Source organism: Sander lucioperca, chromosome 4, assembly GCF_008315115.2.
Source record: "Sander lucioperca isolate FBNREF2018 chromosome 4, SLUC_FBN_1.2, whole genome shotgun sequence".
NCBI lineage: Eukaryota > Metazoa > Chordata > Actinopteri > Perciformes > Percidae > Sander > Sander lucioperca.
Window position 1 is genome coordinate 40,701,143 of NC_050176.1, and position 14,404 is coordinate 40,715,546.

The 14,404-nt window shown below is 41.6% G+C and overlaps 1 pseudogene; it reads right to left on the reverse strand.

Moving 5' to 3' along the window:
• Positions 1-14,404, reverse strand: part of LOC116048142 — a 568,688-nt pseudogene that overhangs the window by 11,732 nt on the left and 542,552 nt on the right.

Sequence of the window (14,404 nt, forward strand, 5' to 3'; positions counted from 1 at the left end):
CATGGAAATAATTTTCACAACCCAGAGAAGGTGGATAGTAACAGTAAGCAGATTAAAGCTGTGATATAATGGAAACGGATGAGTTACAAATTCACCCCTCCTACAGTTGTCATGAAGGAGGAAATTACTGATAGAGACCAAAACCGTTTTTTTGTGCCAGACTGTAAACATGTTTATTTCTACTGGACTGACTTGAGAAACACCCATGACAAACAAGCATCTTACTGAGATATTACTAATTACTTAAATAACAACTTGAGGCTCCAGATTCAAATGTTTTCTTAAAAGGAAAACTTTACTTGTAAAAAATATATTGGTATCATGTGAAACTAGACCATCTTAGGAATCCATTCAAACCAAGCATGACATGTTAGGTTCTGGGGGTTATAGGGGGCTAAATAATGCTCCAAAGTTAGGCTGCATTTTGTAGAAAGAAAAACTGGCATGGCCATTTTCAAAGGGGTCCATTGACCTCTGACCTCTAGATATCTGAATGAAAATGGGTTTTATGGGCACCCACAAGTCTCCCCTTTACAGACACGCACACTTTATGATAAGCCATGCAAATTTTACTTGAAAACGTTCATGTTTTTCCCAAATGATGTACAGATTTTTAAATGGCTTGAACTATAGTGCATATAGCTGCCGGGTCATATTTTCATAAAAAACTGAATCGTCTGTAAATGTTTGATTTTCTTGTGATATGAATAAAATACAACAAACTGCTGGTCAGACTGATATACAGTAATTATCATTTTATTATATGGTGGAACTTCCCTTTAACATATTCATACGCTGTGAACGAACAGCAAAGAAATGATCACTTTATATTTCTTTCTCTTCAATTACTGAATCAAAAATGTTCAATTTATTACATTCATTATAATCAGAATAAAAGTGATTTAACAAGCCTTTCTTTACAGAATCACAAAAACATTCATCTCATTTTCACAATCCTCAGATTAAACTCAAACTGTAAATAATTTTTCTTGCTACACAGTGTTTTTAATACAGACATCAGATGAGATTAAAAGCTCAATGAGCCAGACGGAAAACCATCTCATCGTTTCCTTTATTTATGTATTTAAAAGTTTAAACCGTTGCAGAGGACGCAAACATTTTTCTGCAACAAATATTTAATGTAAAACTTTTGATCTGAAGTCTCTCCATTTTGAATCTTGCAGAATATTTCAGTATTTGTGGATCTGCTGCCTCCTGCTAGTCACTCTGCAGGCTCACACTCTGATTGGCTGCCAGCTGGAAGCAACTCAAAAGTTATTTCATGTCTGTGTGCCTCTTTAAGAGACGAGCGGCAGGTCCTGAGTGGATTGATTCCAACGGGAGAAGTGAACGTGAACACAGATTATGCGCAATTCTTACACCCTGCAATCACCAAAGTAAATAATGGAGCCATTCTTCAACAAGCTTCATATCTCCAGAACATTCTGACACTAAAATGTTATGTTTGAGACGGACACGTAAGGAGAAAATTTTGTTTGAGAAAAATTACTTAACTATACAAATATAACTTTTCATCCATCCACACGACGTTCACTACACTTTCAAACGAGGCCACGCCCTTTTAGGAGACAGGAAGTGGGTACCGTTTCAGACCATTGGCACTGTGTGTGATGAGCTATCTTTAGTTAGAGATAATCTTTGCTCAAGTTTTTAGACAAATGTAGTAAAAGGTTTCACAGAAGGGTAAAACTTTATAATAACCATTGCTAATAAATGGTAAATTGATGGTTAACTAAACTATAGTTAATAGTGTTTCTACTGTTAACTAACAACAAAATGATAATTAATAATGTTGACTAAATATAAGAGAGTTAAAGGGACCAAATTAATGTTACTTGATGCTTTATAAACCATTTATTAATCATTAGCTGGTTATTATTATTATATTATTAGCATTAGATATAATAGCATCCACAAAATGTTTATAGATGGTTAACAAAACAATTATTAATTAACTATCTAAATGTATAAATTAATGATGTTATATGACATTGAACTAATGATAACATAACATAAATTATAATATTACTTATAAGTAGTAAACATTATAAATCATCATTTCATTGTTTGTTGACAGTAAAATGACTATTAACTAAAGTGGAACTATCAATGTATTTAAAAAATATCTGTTTAATTTATAAAATCCGACATGGTTTAGCACCTCCTCCACTATGTGACTTTATACATTTTAGATCCAGTGAGGTTAGGGTAACTAGAGGGGCAGTGAGGGAAGACTGCATCATCGCCCAGCTCAGCAATGGAACACAGTGCCGGCAACGACTAGAGAGTCTTTGTCATTCTTTTCATTCAAAAAGAATGCAAAAACATGGCTTGTAGCGAGCCAAACTTGTGGGCACTAATGCTTTCTGTGTGCATTTAAACGTTATTATATTATTATTATAAGTATTTTACATGAATTGTATTTATTAACCACAATGTGTTGTATGTAATTTTATTGTGTGATTTTATACCTGTCATTGTCTTTAAAGGCTGCCTGTTTTACATCTGGCTGGTGGACTACCGATGAAAATTAGCAGTTTTGAGCTAACTCGGGCACATTTACATTGTTTTAATGTTGAGTAATGTTCACTGTCCCCTTTCAACTAAAGAAATAAATCAAAAATGTACCATTAATTAGTGGTGGTTATTATAAAGAGTATATATTAGTGACTCCTTTAATGTGTTGTTCTCTTGTAATTTTGAGTTTGATTTACAAAGAGATTGTGTGTGTTGGTCAGCAGTGTGTGTTTCTGTGCATAGGAGACTCTCCGTCCTACACAGAACACAGAGACACTGAGGAACCATACGTGCCTAACCAGAACCCAGGATAAAGAGGTTCAGTGAATGTGGTGTTGAAGGTGTGGAGGTGGATCAATGAGTCAGAGGAGACTCTGTAGAAGGACAGAGAGCCAGCAGGACAGTCCACATACACTCCTACTCTATCAGAGACAGAGGAGAAGATGGATGTTTCTACCCCATCAGAGACAGAGGAGAAGATGGATGTTTGTACCCTATCAGAGACAGAGGAGGAGATGGATGTTTGTACCCTATCAGAGACAGAGGAGGAAATTGATGTTTGTACTCTATCAGAGACAGAGGGTGAAGAGAGGTGTGTTTCTCTTTTATTGTGACAGACAGCGTAACCATGATCAGAGCAGAACAGACTCCAGGACTGATCGTTATATCCAAACAAACCGTCTTCACTGTCTCCTCTCCTCCTGATTCCTCTGTAACTCACTGATATAAAAACCATTCCTCTCCTCTCGACCTCCCAGTAACAGCGACCAGTCAGACTATCTCTACACAGCAGCTGAGGCCAGCAGTCAAACCTCTCTGGATGATCAGGATATGGCTGCTCCTCCTCCCCCCATGTCACCTTCCTGTTGTTGTCAGACAGTTTGAGGTTTCTGTTCACTGTGTTTGTGTCCAGTGTGAGTTCACAGGAATCTGATGAAGAGAACGAGACACAACACAGCAGCAGTTTATCATCTAACACACCTGATGGTTTATTTACTACTTTATTAACAGACTGACTATTAATTAGATCAAAACTTCACAATGAAACATCTCTTTGGATCTTTCAAAACGAGAATAGAATGCAGAAACATAAGCTTTAAATTCAACTTCCTTCTGTTTTTAAATTGTTCTATGTAAAAAAAAAAAAAAAACAGTTGTTATTCACCAAAAAAAATAAAAATAAAATAAAAGTTAAAACAAAACAGGCTTTAGTGTAATCACTCTCCTGTATTTGGTCACATGCTCTCATGATCAACACATCTTATTTCATCTCTTTCAGCTGAAATCAGCTGTTTGAAATTATCTCTTTATAGTTTTGTAAATAATCTGCTAAGATTATCTGTATATTTCAATATGTGTTAGAGCCATAATAAGTTAATTCATATGTATTAATTAATTCACAGTAAAAAAAAAAGATGATTGTATTTCATTTAGTTTTCTATTTATTTTAAGTTCATGGAATTTAGACTTTGGACTTTAAATTTGGAGAAGTAACTGTTATTCTCAATCTTGAGAATAACAACCTCAGCTCGTCCTCCTCATGAGGTCATTCTCAGGTATAATCAGGTGACAGCTTGGGGAGTTCTCAGAGACATTAGGGAGGAGGACTGACACAGATGAGTGACCGCATTGTGATGAGTTATTATAAGAAAACCATGGAAAAAGTTTAAGTTTCTGTAGAAAAGTCAACCATGGAGAACTTATTTTATCTTATTTTTGAAATTGCTTTATTTGTTGATACCTGCGAGTGTTTTAACTCAAAAACGAGTCACAATCCTCCTCCAAAAGGTATAAGAAAATGAGTGCAGGAGTCGCCATAAAAACATATAATGTTGTCTGGGTGAATACTCGATTCTGATTGACTGAGTGTTATGCCATGTTCACACCAAGGCAAAATAAAATATTTGCATCGCGTTGTACAACGTCGCACAAATGATCCAAATATGGGGATCATATTTGGATCATTAATCACGCACAATGTGTACTTCAAGTCGCGCTGGAATTGGCAGACATCAGAAGTAATGTTTCCTCCCTGGAGAAGGCAGTAAACATTACTCCGCCAGATGATATTGTTAACCCAGACATGACGCCGTTTCATTTCCCGACGTATCTGTGACTTCCACACCAGGTACAAAGCAACAGAGGTTATTTTGGCCATAGGATGACAGAAAGAATTGTTGTTGGTACCTACAGCTGTACACCGGCTGGTACCAGTCACAATGTGCCCCATGTTGAAATATAACCTACGCCATTCCTCCTTATGAGCATTCAGAAAATGCACTACATAAATGCACTACTGATTATGATTTTTTTCTTGTGTAGAATAAAGAGACTACAGCTGCATGTCAAGAATCTTGACTCATCAATCAATCAATTCAATAATTGATGAAGATCTAAATTTTAGTGATCACATTAAAACTGTAACCAAATTATCTTTATGGCATCTCAAAAACATAGCGAGAATTAGAAACTCTGTGTCCAAACAAGATCTAGAAAATATCATTCACGTTTTTATTTCCTGTAGGGCAGACTACTATTGTGCTTCTGATTGGTGTTCCCAAGAAGACCATAAAACAGTTGCAACTCATTAAAATGCTGCTGCTAGAATTTGACCAACATCAAGAGGAGAGAGCACATCCACTTCTGAAACCCCTGCACTGGCTTCCGGATACATTTAAAATTGATTTCAATGCCCTACTTATTGCCTATAAGTCTTTCAATGGTCTGGGCCCAAAATATATTGCTTATTCGTTTACTGAGTATGAGCCTGGTCAGTTGGTGGTGCCCAGAGTACTATCCAAGAGTGGTTAAACGGCTTTTAGCCATTATATTGCGAACTGCTAAATCAGCTTCCGCTGGATCTAAGGCATGCACCAACTGTAACCATTTTTGAATCTTCTCCAGAGCTTTTAATTAGTCTTGTTTTGTGGTACTTTTAATGACTTTATTATTTTAGTTTTCAACAGTGTTGTACCACTATAAAATGTGTCTGTCCTTTCATGTATCTCATTGTATATGTTATGAAATTTCTGTTATGGTTTCAGCATTTTTCTTTGTATTTTGTTCTGTTTCTGTTGCCTGTTTGTAGTTTTCTGTATGATTCCTGTTTTTGTACAGTTATTCTGTATTTTTCTGTTCCCTGTCTTGTAAATGTATCCTGTGTTGTGTATTGTGGTCTATGTATATTTTGTTGTGTATTTTTCTGTTGTGCATTTCCCTGTTTATGTTGTGTTTCCTGTTTTATTTTGATAGTCTGTTTTCTGTCTTGTCATGTCTAGTTTTGCTTCCTGTGTTTTCCCGCCTGTGTGATTGTCTAATGTGGCCCCTCTCTGTTCCCTCTCCCGGGGCCTCTCTGTTCCCTGTCCCGAGTGGCCCCTCTCTGTTCCTCGTCCCGAGTGGCCCCTCTCTGTTTCCTGTCCCGAGTGGCCTCTGTTTTCTGTCTTGTCATGTCTAGTTTTGCTTCCTGTGTTTTCCCGCCTGTGTGATTGTCTAATGTGCTTCACCTGTTTCCCAGCCCTGGTGTCACCTGTCCTGTGTTTGCTCGTTACCTAGTTTATTTAGCCCCTGTGTTTCCTTTGTCTCTTGTCAAATCGTTTTGTGTCTTCGTCCGGTCAGTTTGTGTTTTTGCCCTGTCTGCTTGTTCCCTGTCAGTGTGTCTCAGCCATGTGCCTTTGTTGGAATCTTCAATTTATCTTCATAAATCCTCAACGCCAATGTTCTCCTGCCTGCCTGCCTCTCTCTGCGTTTGGGTCCTATTATTCCCTGCCACACAACAGTATATATATGCCTGTAAAGCACTTTGAATGACCTATGTTTATGAGAAGGTGCTCTATTAATGAACTTTCCCTTGCCCTAACATGTAGGTCATAGTATAATCACTCCTGCATTTGGCCACAAGTTCTCATCATCACATCTTATTTCTTCTCTTTCAGCTGAAATCTGGGGGGGGGGGGGAAATGGGCCCTTGACAAACATGAATTATGTCATACACTTAACAAGGAAATATTAATTTAGGTATTTATCTATTCATATTAAATATCAAATCATTTCACTATATAGTAACGTATCTACAGTTTAATCTATTTTAAAAGGTTCTGGTAACCAGGGGTTACAAGTGTCTTATTATTTGAACAATGTGCTGCAGAAATAAAGTGTTCTGTTTGTGGTGGAGTCTACATGAGAAAAGAGTTCATGGATTTTGGAAAATGTGGTCATTGACTGCATTTTATGTTAAAGCAATGAAAAATGATCCACAGTTTGTGACTTCTCTTTCTCTGTGAATAGTTTTGACAATGTGACCTCTGTTTTAACTGATGCTAGTTAGCAATCAGAAAAATACTAACACAATATTAATCCTACTGTAAGATGTTGTGCCTTGTTTTTATGAATCAAAGTGAAAACACACTCACACTTCCACAGACCAGGTTTCAGCCTCTGCTCTCCACAATGATCCAGCCTGGAGGAAGAAACAAAGTCAGAATGAACCTTCAGAAGCTTCCTCATCTCTCATCTTCAAAATATATCAAACATCTTAGGTGTCTAAGGTTAAAGATTAACTCTGAACATCAAGACGTCCTCAAAGTGCTCCAATAAGAATGTAACTTATTAACAGGAGTTGAGTCTCAACGGTGACGAGCTTCTCAGCACATCAGTTACTGTCTTCACTGTTATCACCAGGGCTTCTGGTACACACTGTGAACAGTGAGCTCTGCTGTCTGTTCACACCTTAGAGTTTCCAGTCCCTGTCTAGCTGAAAGCAGCTTCACTCCCGAGTCTCCTGGATGATTGTAGCTCAGGTCCAGCACTCTCAGATGGGAGGGGTTGAAGCTTAGCGCTGAGGCCAGAGAAGTAGAGCCTTTCACTGTTATCATACAGCCTGACAAACTGGACACACAAACACACACACACACACACACACACACAGAAAATGACTTGAATTTACAATAATAATGATGAATTAATTTTCATCATGTCTTTCTTCTTCTGTGTAAATTTCCTAATTTTAGCTAAATGTTAAAATGTCTCCTCAGTCCACTTCTTTGAAATACATTGTTGCTATACAGTCAAATGCCATCAGAATTTGACAGAAAGTAATTTATCTTAAATCTGCATCAACTGGCAAACTTCTGTAGTGGCCCAAAGCCAGTCCAACAAAAGAGCAAAATAAAGCGATTTGTCTGTGGAAATATTGGATTTAAAAGTTGGCATAGAACCCGACAAAGTAATTTGAATTAAGTTGGTATAGCCCTAAAGCTTTCTCTATCATGGCTGGTAGACAGCAGACATCTGTAAGATCACAAAAAATATGTATGATGCAGCCAGATGCACTGGGAATATGTGAGTTCTGAAGTTAAAAAAAATGGGCTAACCCGCAATTTCCACTAGATGCAGAATGTCTATGGAACGTCTGCGGAACATCCCCGGAACGTCGACGGATCATTAGGCTTCCATTAAAGTCAATGTGTGTATTTCCACTGACTGCGGAACGTCTGCGGAATGTCTGCGGAACGTCTGTGTCCCTACTCCATCCCAGCTCCGGCGGTCCGCAGCCCTCCGGAGCAGATACGCAGAGCTTCTATTTTTGATGGACGCCAGAGAGCTCCGCAGCAATTCAGCACACGGCAGATAGTGCGTGACAGGAAGTTGAGCACAGAAACAAAATAAAAATCCGGTTAATTTTCAAAGTAAAATACACCATGCGCACGGCGGATCATATTTCCCTGCACTACACCTTGAAAACACAGCACAGAGTTGTTTCCCCTCTACTCCTCTGGATGGAAACAAACTGTTGTTGGTTTTGTGGTTCTATTCTACGTGAATTCGCGAGATATTGTGGGTCCTCGTGACTACAGCTGTAAGTCATGCCACAACAAATCCGGACCTAGTGGGTATTGATGGACGGCGGAGCACGCAGCCATTCCGCAGCTGAGCCGGTCCGCAGACATTCCGCATCCAGTTGAAATTGCCGGAAAGTCTCGACAAACCCTTAAGAAAAATATTTGGCTCTTAAACTGCAAGATGTTGAACTTTAACAGAAGCTGAATCCTGACCTGAGAGTCTCCAGTTTACAGTGTTGACTCTTTAGTCCAGCAGAAAGTAGCTTCACTCCTGAATCCTTCAGGTCATTGTTACACAGGTCCAGCTCTCTCAGAGTAGAGGACTTGGAGCTGAGAACTGAGGACAGATGTTCACAGCTTCTCTCTGACAGATTACAGCCGCTCAGCCTAAAAATATGTACAGAACACATGTAAAAAAATCTATCTGTATTTGATATTAATTACACTTATGTTTAGGTAGGCATTACTATTATAAAATAAAGTGGTTAACTGAAGAAAAATGAAAACACTGTGTGACAGATCTGGTTCACCCTTTACAGGTTTATTATTCCTGACCTGAGAGTCTCCAGTGTACAGTGTAGACTATTCACTCCAGAAAAAAGCAGCTTTCCTCCTGAATTCTGTAGGTCGTTGTTACTCAGGTCCAGCTCTCTCAGACTAGAGGACTCAGTGCTGAGAACTATGGACAGAGCTTCACAGATTCTCTCTGACAGGTTACAGCCACTCAGCCTAAAAATATGTACAGAACATTTGTAAAAACATATGTATTTGATATTACTTACACTTACATTTAGCAGCTACTTTCATAAAATAAAATGGTTAACTGCCTTAAAAAAAATGAAACACCATGTGACAGATCTGGTTCACCCTTTACATGTTTATTATTCCTGACCTGAGAGTCTCCAGTTTACAGTGTGGACTCTTCACTCCAGCAGAAAGCCTCTTCCCTGTTAAATCCCTTAGTTCATTGTCAATCAGGTGCAGCTCTCTCAGACCAGAGGACATGGAGCTGAGAACTGAGGACAGATCTTCACAGCTTCTCTCTGACAGGTTACAGCCGAGCAGGCTAAAAATATGTACAAAACATATGCAAAAACATATGTATTTCATATTACTTACACTTACATTTACATAGCAGCTACTTTCATAAAATAAAGTGGTTAACTGCCTAAACAAAATGAAAACACTGTGTGACAGATCTGGTTCCCCCTTTACAGGTTTATTATTCCTGACCTGAGAGTCTCCAGTGTACAGTATAGACTCTTCACTCCAACCGAAAGCAGCTTCACTTCTGAATACTGTAGGTCGTTGTTACTCAGGTCCAGCTTTCTCAGACTAGAGGCCTCTGAGCTGAGAACTGATGACAGATCTTCACATCTTCTCTCTAACAGGTTACAGCCACTCAGCCTAAAAATATGTACAGAACACATGTAAAAAAAAGTAATCTATCTGTATTTGATATTAATTATACTTATGTTTAGGTAGGCATTACTATTATTATGAAATAAAGTGGTTAACTGAAGAAAAAGGAAAACACTGTGTGACAGATCTGGTTCCCCTTTTACAGGTTTATTATTCCTGACCTGAGAGTCTCCAGTTTACAGTGTGGACTCTTCACTCCAGCAGAAATCAGCTTCCCTCCTGAATCTGTGAGGTTGTTGTTACTCAGGTCCAGCTCTCTCAGACTACAGGACTCTGAGCTGAGAACTGATGACAGATCTTCACATCTTCTCTCTAACAGGTTACAGCCACTCAGCCTAAAAATATGTACAGAACACATGTAAAAAAAAAAGTAATCTATCGGTATTTGATATTAATTATACTTATGTTTAGGTAGGCATTACTATTATCATAAAATAAAGTGGTTAACTGAAGAAAAAGGAAAACACTGTGTGACAGATCTGGTTCCCCTTTTACAGGTTTATTATTCCTGACCTGAGAGTCTCCAGTTTACAATGTGGACTCTTCACTCCAGCAGAAATCAGCTTCCCTCCTGAATCCGTGAGGTTGTTGTTACTCAGGTCCAGCTCTCTCAGACTACAGGACTCTGAGCTGAGAACTGAGGACAGAGCTTCACAGCTTCTCTCTGACAGATTACAGCCACTCAGCCTAAACATATGAACAGAACATAAGTGCAAACATGTTTATCTGTATTTGATAGGACTTACACCTATGAAAAATGACAACACCTTGTGAAAGATTTGGCTCACCCTTTTCTCACTCATCTTATTATCACCACTAAGTCAACCAGCTGTTTCCTTGACTCTCTCAAAGAAGCGAGAGTGACCCCTCTCCAAAAGAAAGCCACACTCAACCTGTCTGAAGTTAACAACAGACCTGTCTCTCTTCTTCCGTTTTCTCCAAAACACTCAAACAAGGTATCTTCAACCAACTCTCTTCTTATCTCCACCTGAACAACCTTCTTGATCCAAACCATCATTCGTGTCACTGAGTGGCTTGAAACTGCTAGAGCTGCCTCTCTCCCCTCTGTGGTCATTCTTCTGGAACTTTCTGCTGCACTTGAAACAGTAAACCACCAGCACCTCACGTTCACCTTTCAGGATCTGTGTCTCAGTTTCTGCACACTCTCTGCTCACATCTTACCTCAAAGACCACACCTACCGGGTAACTTTGAGAGAATCTGTGTCAGAACCTTGTCCACTCACAGTGGGATCCTTCAAGGTTCTGTCCTGGCCCCCCTCCTCTTCTCTCTGTACACCAACTCCCTCTCAGTTCAGTTTTTCACTCACATGGCTTTTTCTACCACAATTAGAGCAGATGACACCTGACTAATTCTCTCTTTTCCCCAGTCTGAAACACAAGTACCAGCAAGTATCTCTGCCTCTCTGACTGACATCTCTCAATGATTGTCCACACACAATTTGAAACTCAGTCTTGACAAGACTGAGCTGCTTTTCCTTCCAGGAAAGGAATCTTCCACCCAGATCGACAACTCTGTGGTAGTCCCCAACAGGACTGCTAGGAACCTGGGTGTGACACTCAACAGCCAAATCTCCTTCACTGCCAACATTGCTGCAACAACCCGATCATGTAGATACATGCCGCATAACCAAAGAAGGATAAGGCCTTTTCTTTCCATTTCATTTGGTTGCAGTTCCACCAGAGTTCCACTCGGGGTGATCGCAGGTGAGTGCAAAATGAATGGCAGTCTATGAAGTTAGACGGCTAAATTTATCTCTTTTGCCTGATTGCCATTGAGAAATCTCAGATTTGATTGTAGGTTTCGCAATATAGGTAGAAAGTTGAATGAACGAGTACTTATGTCCTTTCGATTTCTTACAGGTTGAGTTGTTGTTGCCCATAACAAGCTAGCATTCTGCTAATGAATGCTGATTGGTCAGTGAAGGACTGATTACGACCTGAGATCCCGCTAGATGGCATTTGAAGCGGAACCAGAATGTCAGAGTGATTATTTTGGCATGGTCTTGAAAACATTGGCAAACCTCTTTCTAGCACGTGTACTGACAGGGAGAGCCTAACCTGTCAGCTGTGTTGTATTGACAAGGAGAGTCTAACCTGTCAGCTGTGTAGTATTAACAGGGAGAGTCTAACCTGTCAGCTGTGTTGTATTGACAAGGAGATTCTAACCTGTCAGCTGTGTTGACAGGGATAGCCTAACCTGTCAGCTGTGTTGTATTGACAGGGAGAGTCTAACCTGTCAGCTGTGTTGTCGATGCCTCGAGAGAAAAGTGACTCAGAGCTTGCCGTAAAGCAGTATCTCTGGCTGTACAATGTGTATGACATCACTGACATTTTAAAAGGCTTTTTAGAACAAAAAAGTGACTTTAAAAAGATCTAACACCCAGCAGTGTGTATTTTCTTAGACTCCACTTTCAAATGCAACATTCAAATTACTAGACAAAAAATTATATCCTGAGAAAAGTGTTGAGGGGTATAGCTCCATAGACCACCATTCATTCTACACTTGCCTGTGCACGCCTTCATGTGGAACCAGAGTTGAACTGCAACCAGTTCAGAAGCCGGAAGTATCCCGAGAGTGGAACTTCTCCCCTTATTAGAAATTATCTGGTAATATAATGGATCACACTTTATAGCTTTATTATTCCTGACCTGAGAGTCTCCAGTTTACAGTGTGGACTCTTTAATGTAGTAGAAAGCAGCTTCACTCCTGATCTGTATTTGAAATGACTTACGCATCTACAACACATCTTCTCCGGGAACCATCACCTTATCGTGGTGGAGAGGTTTGTGTGTCCCTATGAACCTGAGGGCTGTGTTGTCTGGAGTTTTGTGCTCCTGGTAGGGTCTCCCAAGGCAAAGTGGTCTCAGGTGAGGGGCCAGACAAAGAATGGTTCAAAAACCCTATGAAAAAACGAGGTAGAGATGATGTGACCCTGCCCGGAGGAAGCCCGGGGCCCCCGTCTGGAGCCAGGCCCAGATGGAGGGCCCGTCAGCGAGCGCCTGGTGGCCGGGTTTGCCACGGAGCCCGGCCGGGCACAGCCCGAAAAAGCTACGTGGCACCTCTCTCTCCAACCCATGGGCCCACCACCTGTGGGAGGAACCGCTGGGGTCGGGTGCGCTGTCACATGGGTGGCAGTGAAGGTCAGGGGCCTCGACGGACCAGACCCGGGCAGCAGACGCTGGCTCTGGGGACGTGGAACGTCACCTCTCTGTGGGGGAAGGAACCGGAACTTGTGCGGGAGGTGGAGCGCTACCAGTTGGATCTGGTGGGGCTTACCTCTACGCACAGTCTCAGTTCTGGAACCATACTCCTGGATAGGGGTTGGACTCTTTTCTTCTCCGGAGTTGACCAGGGTGTGAGGCGCCGGGCGGGTGTGGGGATACTCACAAGCCCCCGGCTGAGCGCCGCTACGTTGGAGTTTACCCCGGTGGACGAGAGGGTCGCCTCCCTACGCCTGCGGGTTGTGGGGGTGAAAACTCTGACTGTTGTTTGTGCGTATGCACCAAACAAGAGCTCGGAGTATTCGGCCTTCTTGGAGACCTTGAATGGAGTCCTGTATGGGGCTCCAGTAGGGGACTCCATAGTTCTGCTGGGGGACTTCAACGCGCACGTGGGCAATGATGGAGACACATGGAGAGGCGTGATTGGGAGGAACGGCCTCCCTGATCTAAACCAGAGTGGTTGTTTGTTGTTGGACTTCTGTGCTAGTCATGGATTGTCTATAACGAACACCATGTTCGAACATAGGGATGCTCATAAGTGTACTTGGTACCAGAGCACCCTAGGCCAAAGGTCAATGATCGATTTTATAATCGTTTCATCTGATCTGAGGCCGTATGTTTTGGACACTCGGGTGAAGAGAGGGGCAGAGCTGTCAACTGATCACCATCTGGTGGTGAGTTGGGTCAGAGGGTGGGGGAAGACTCTGGACAGACCTGGTAAACCCAAACGGGTAGTGCGGGTGAACTGGGAACGTCTGGAGGAGGCCCCTGTCCGACAGACTTTCAACTCACACCTCCGGCGGAGCTTTTCGTGCATCCCTGTGGAGGCTGGGGGCATTGAACCCGAGTGGACAATGTTCAAAGTTTCCATTGCTGAAGCTGCGGCGGGGAGCTGTGGTCTTAGGGTCTTAGGTGCCTCAAGGGGCGGCAACCCACGAACACCGTGGTGGACACCGGTGGTCAGGGAAGCCGTCCGACTGAAGAAGGAGTCTTTCTGGGATATGTTATCCCAGGGGACTCCGGAGGCAGTTGCAAGGTACCGAAGGGCCCGAAGGGCTGCAGCCTCTGCCGTGAAAGAGGCAAAGCAGCGGGTGTGGGAAAAGTTCGGAGAAGACATGGAGAAGGACTTTCGGTCGGCACCAAGGTGCTTCTGGAAAACCGTTCGCCACCTCAGGAGGGGGAAGCGGGGAACCATCCAAGCTGTGTACAGTAAGGATGGGACGCTGCTGACCTCAACTGAGGAGGTAATAGGGCGGTGGAAGGAGCACTTTGAGGAACTCCTAAATCCGACTAATACGCCCTCTATGGTAGAGGCAGAGCTGGAGGATGATGGGGGATTGTCGTCAATTTCCCTGGTGGAAGTT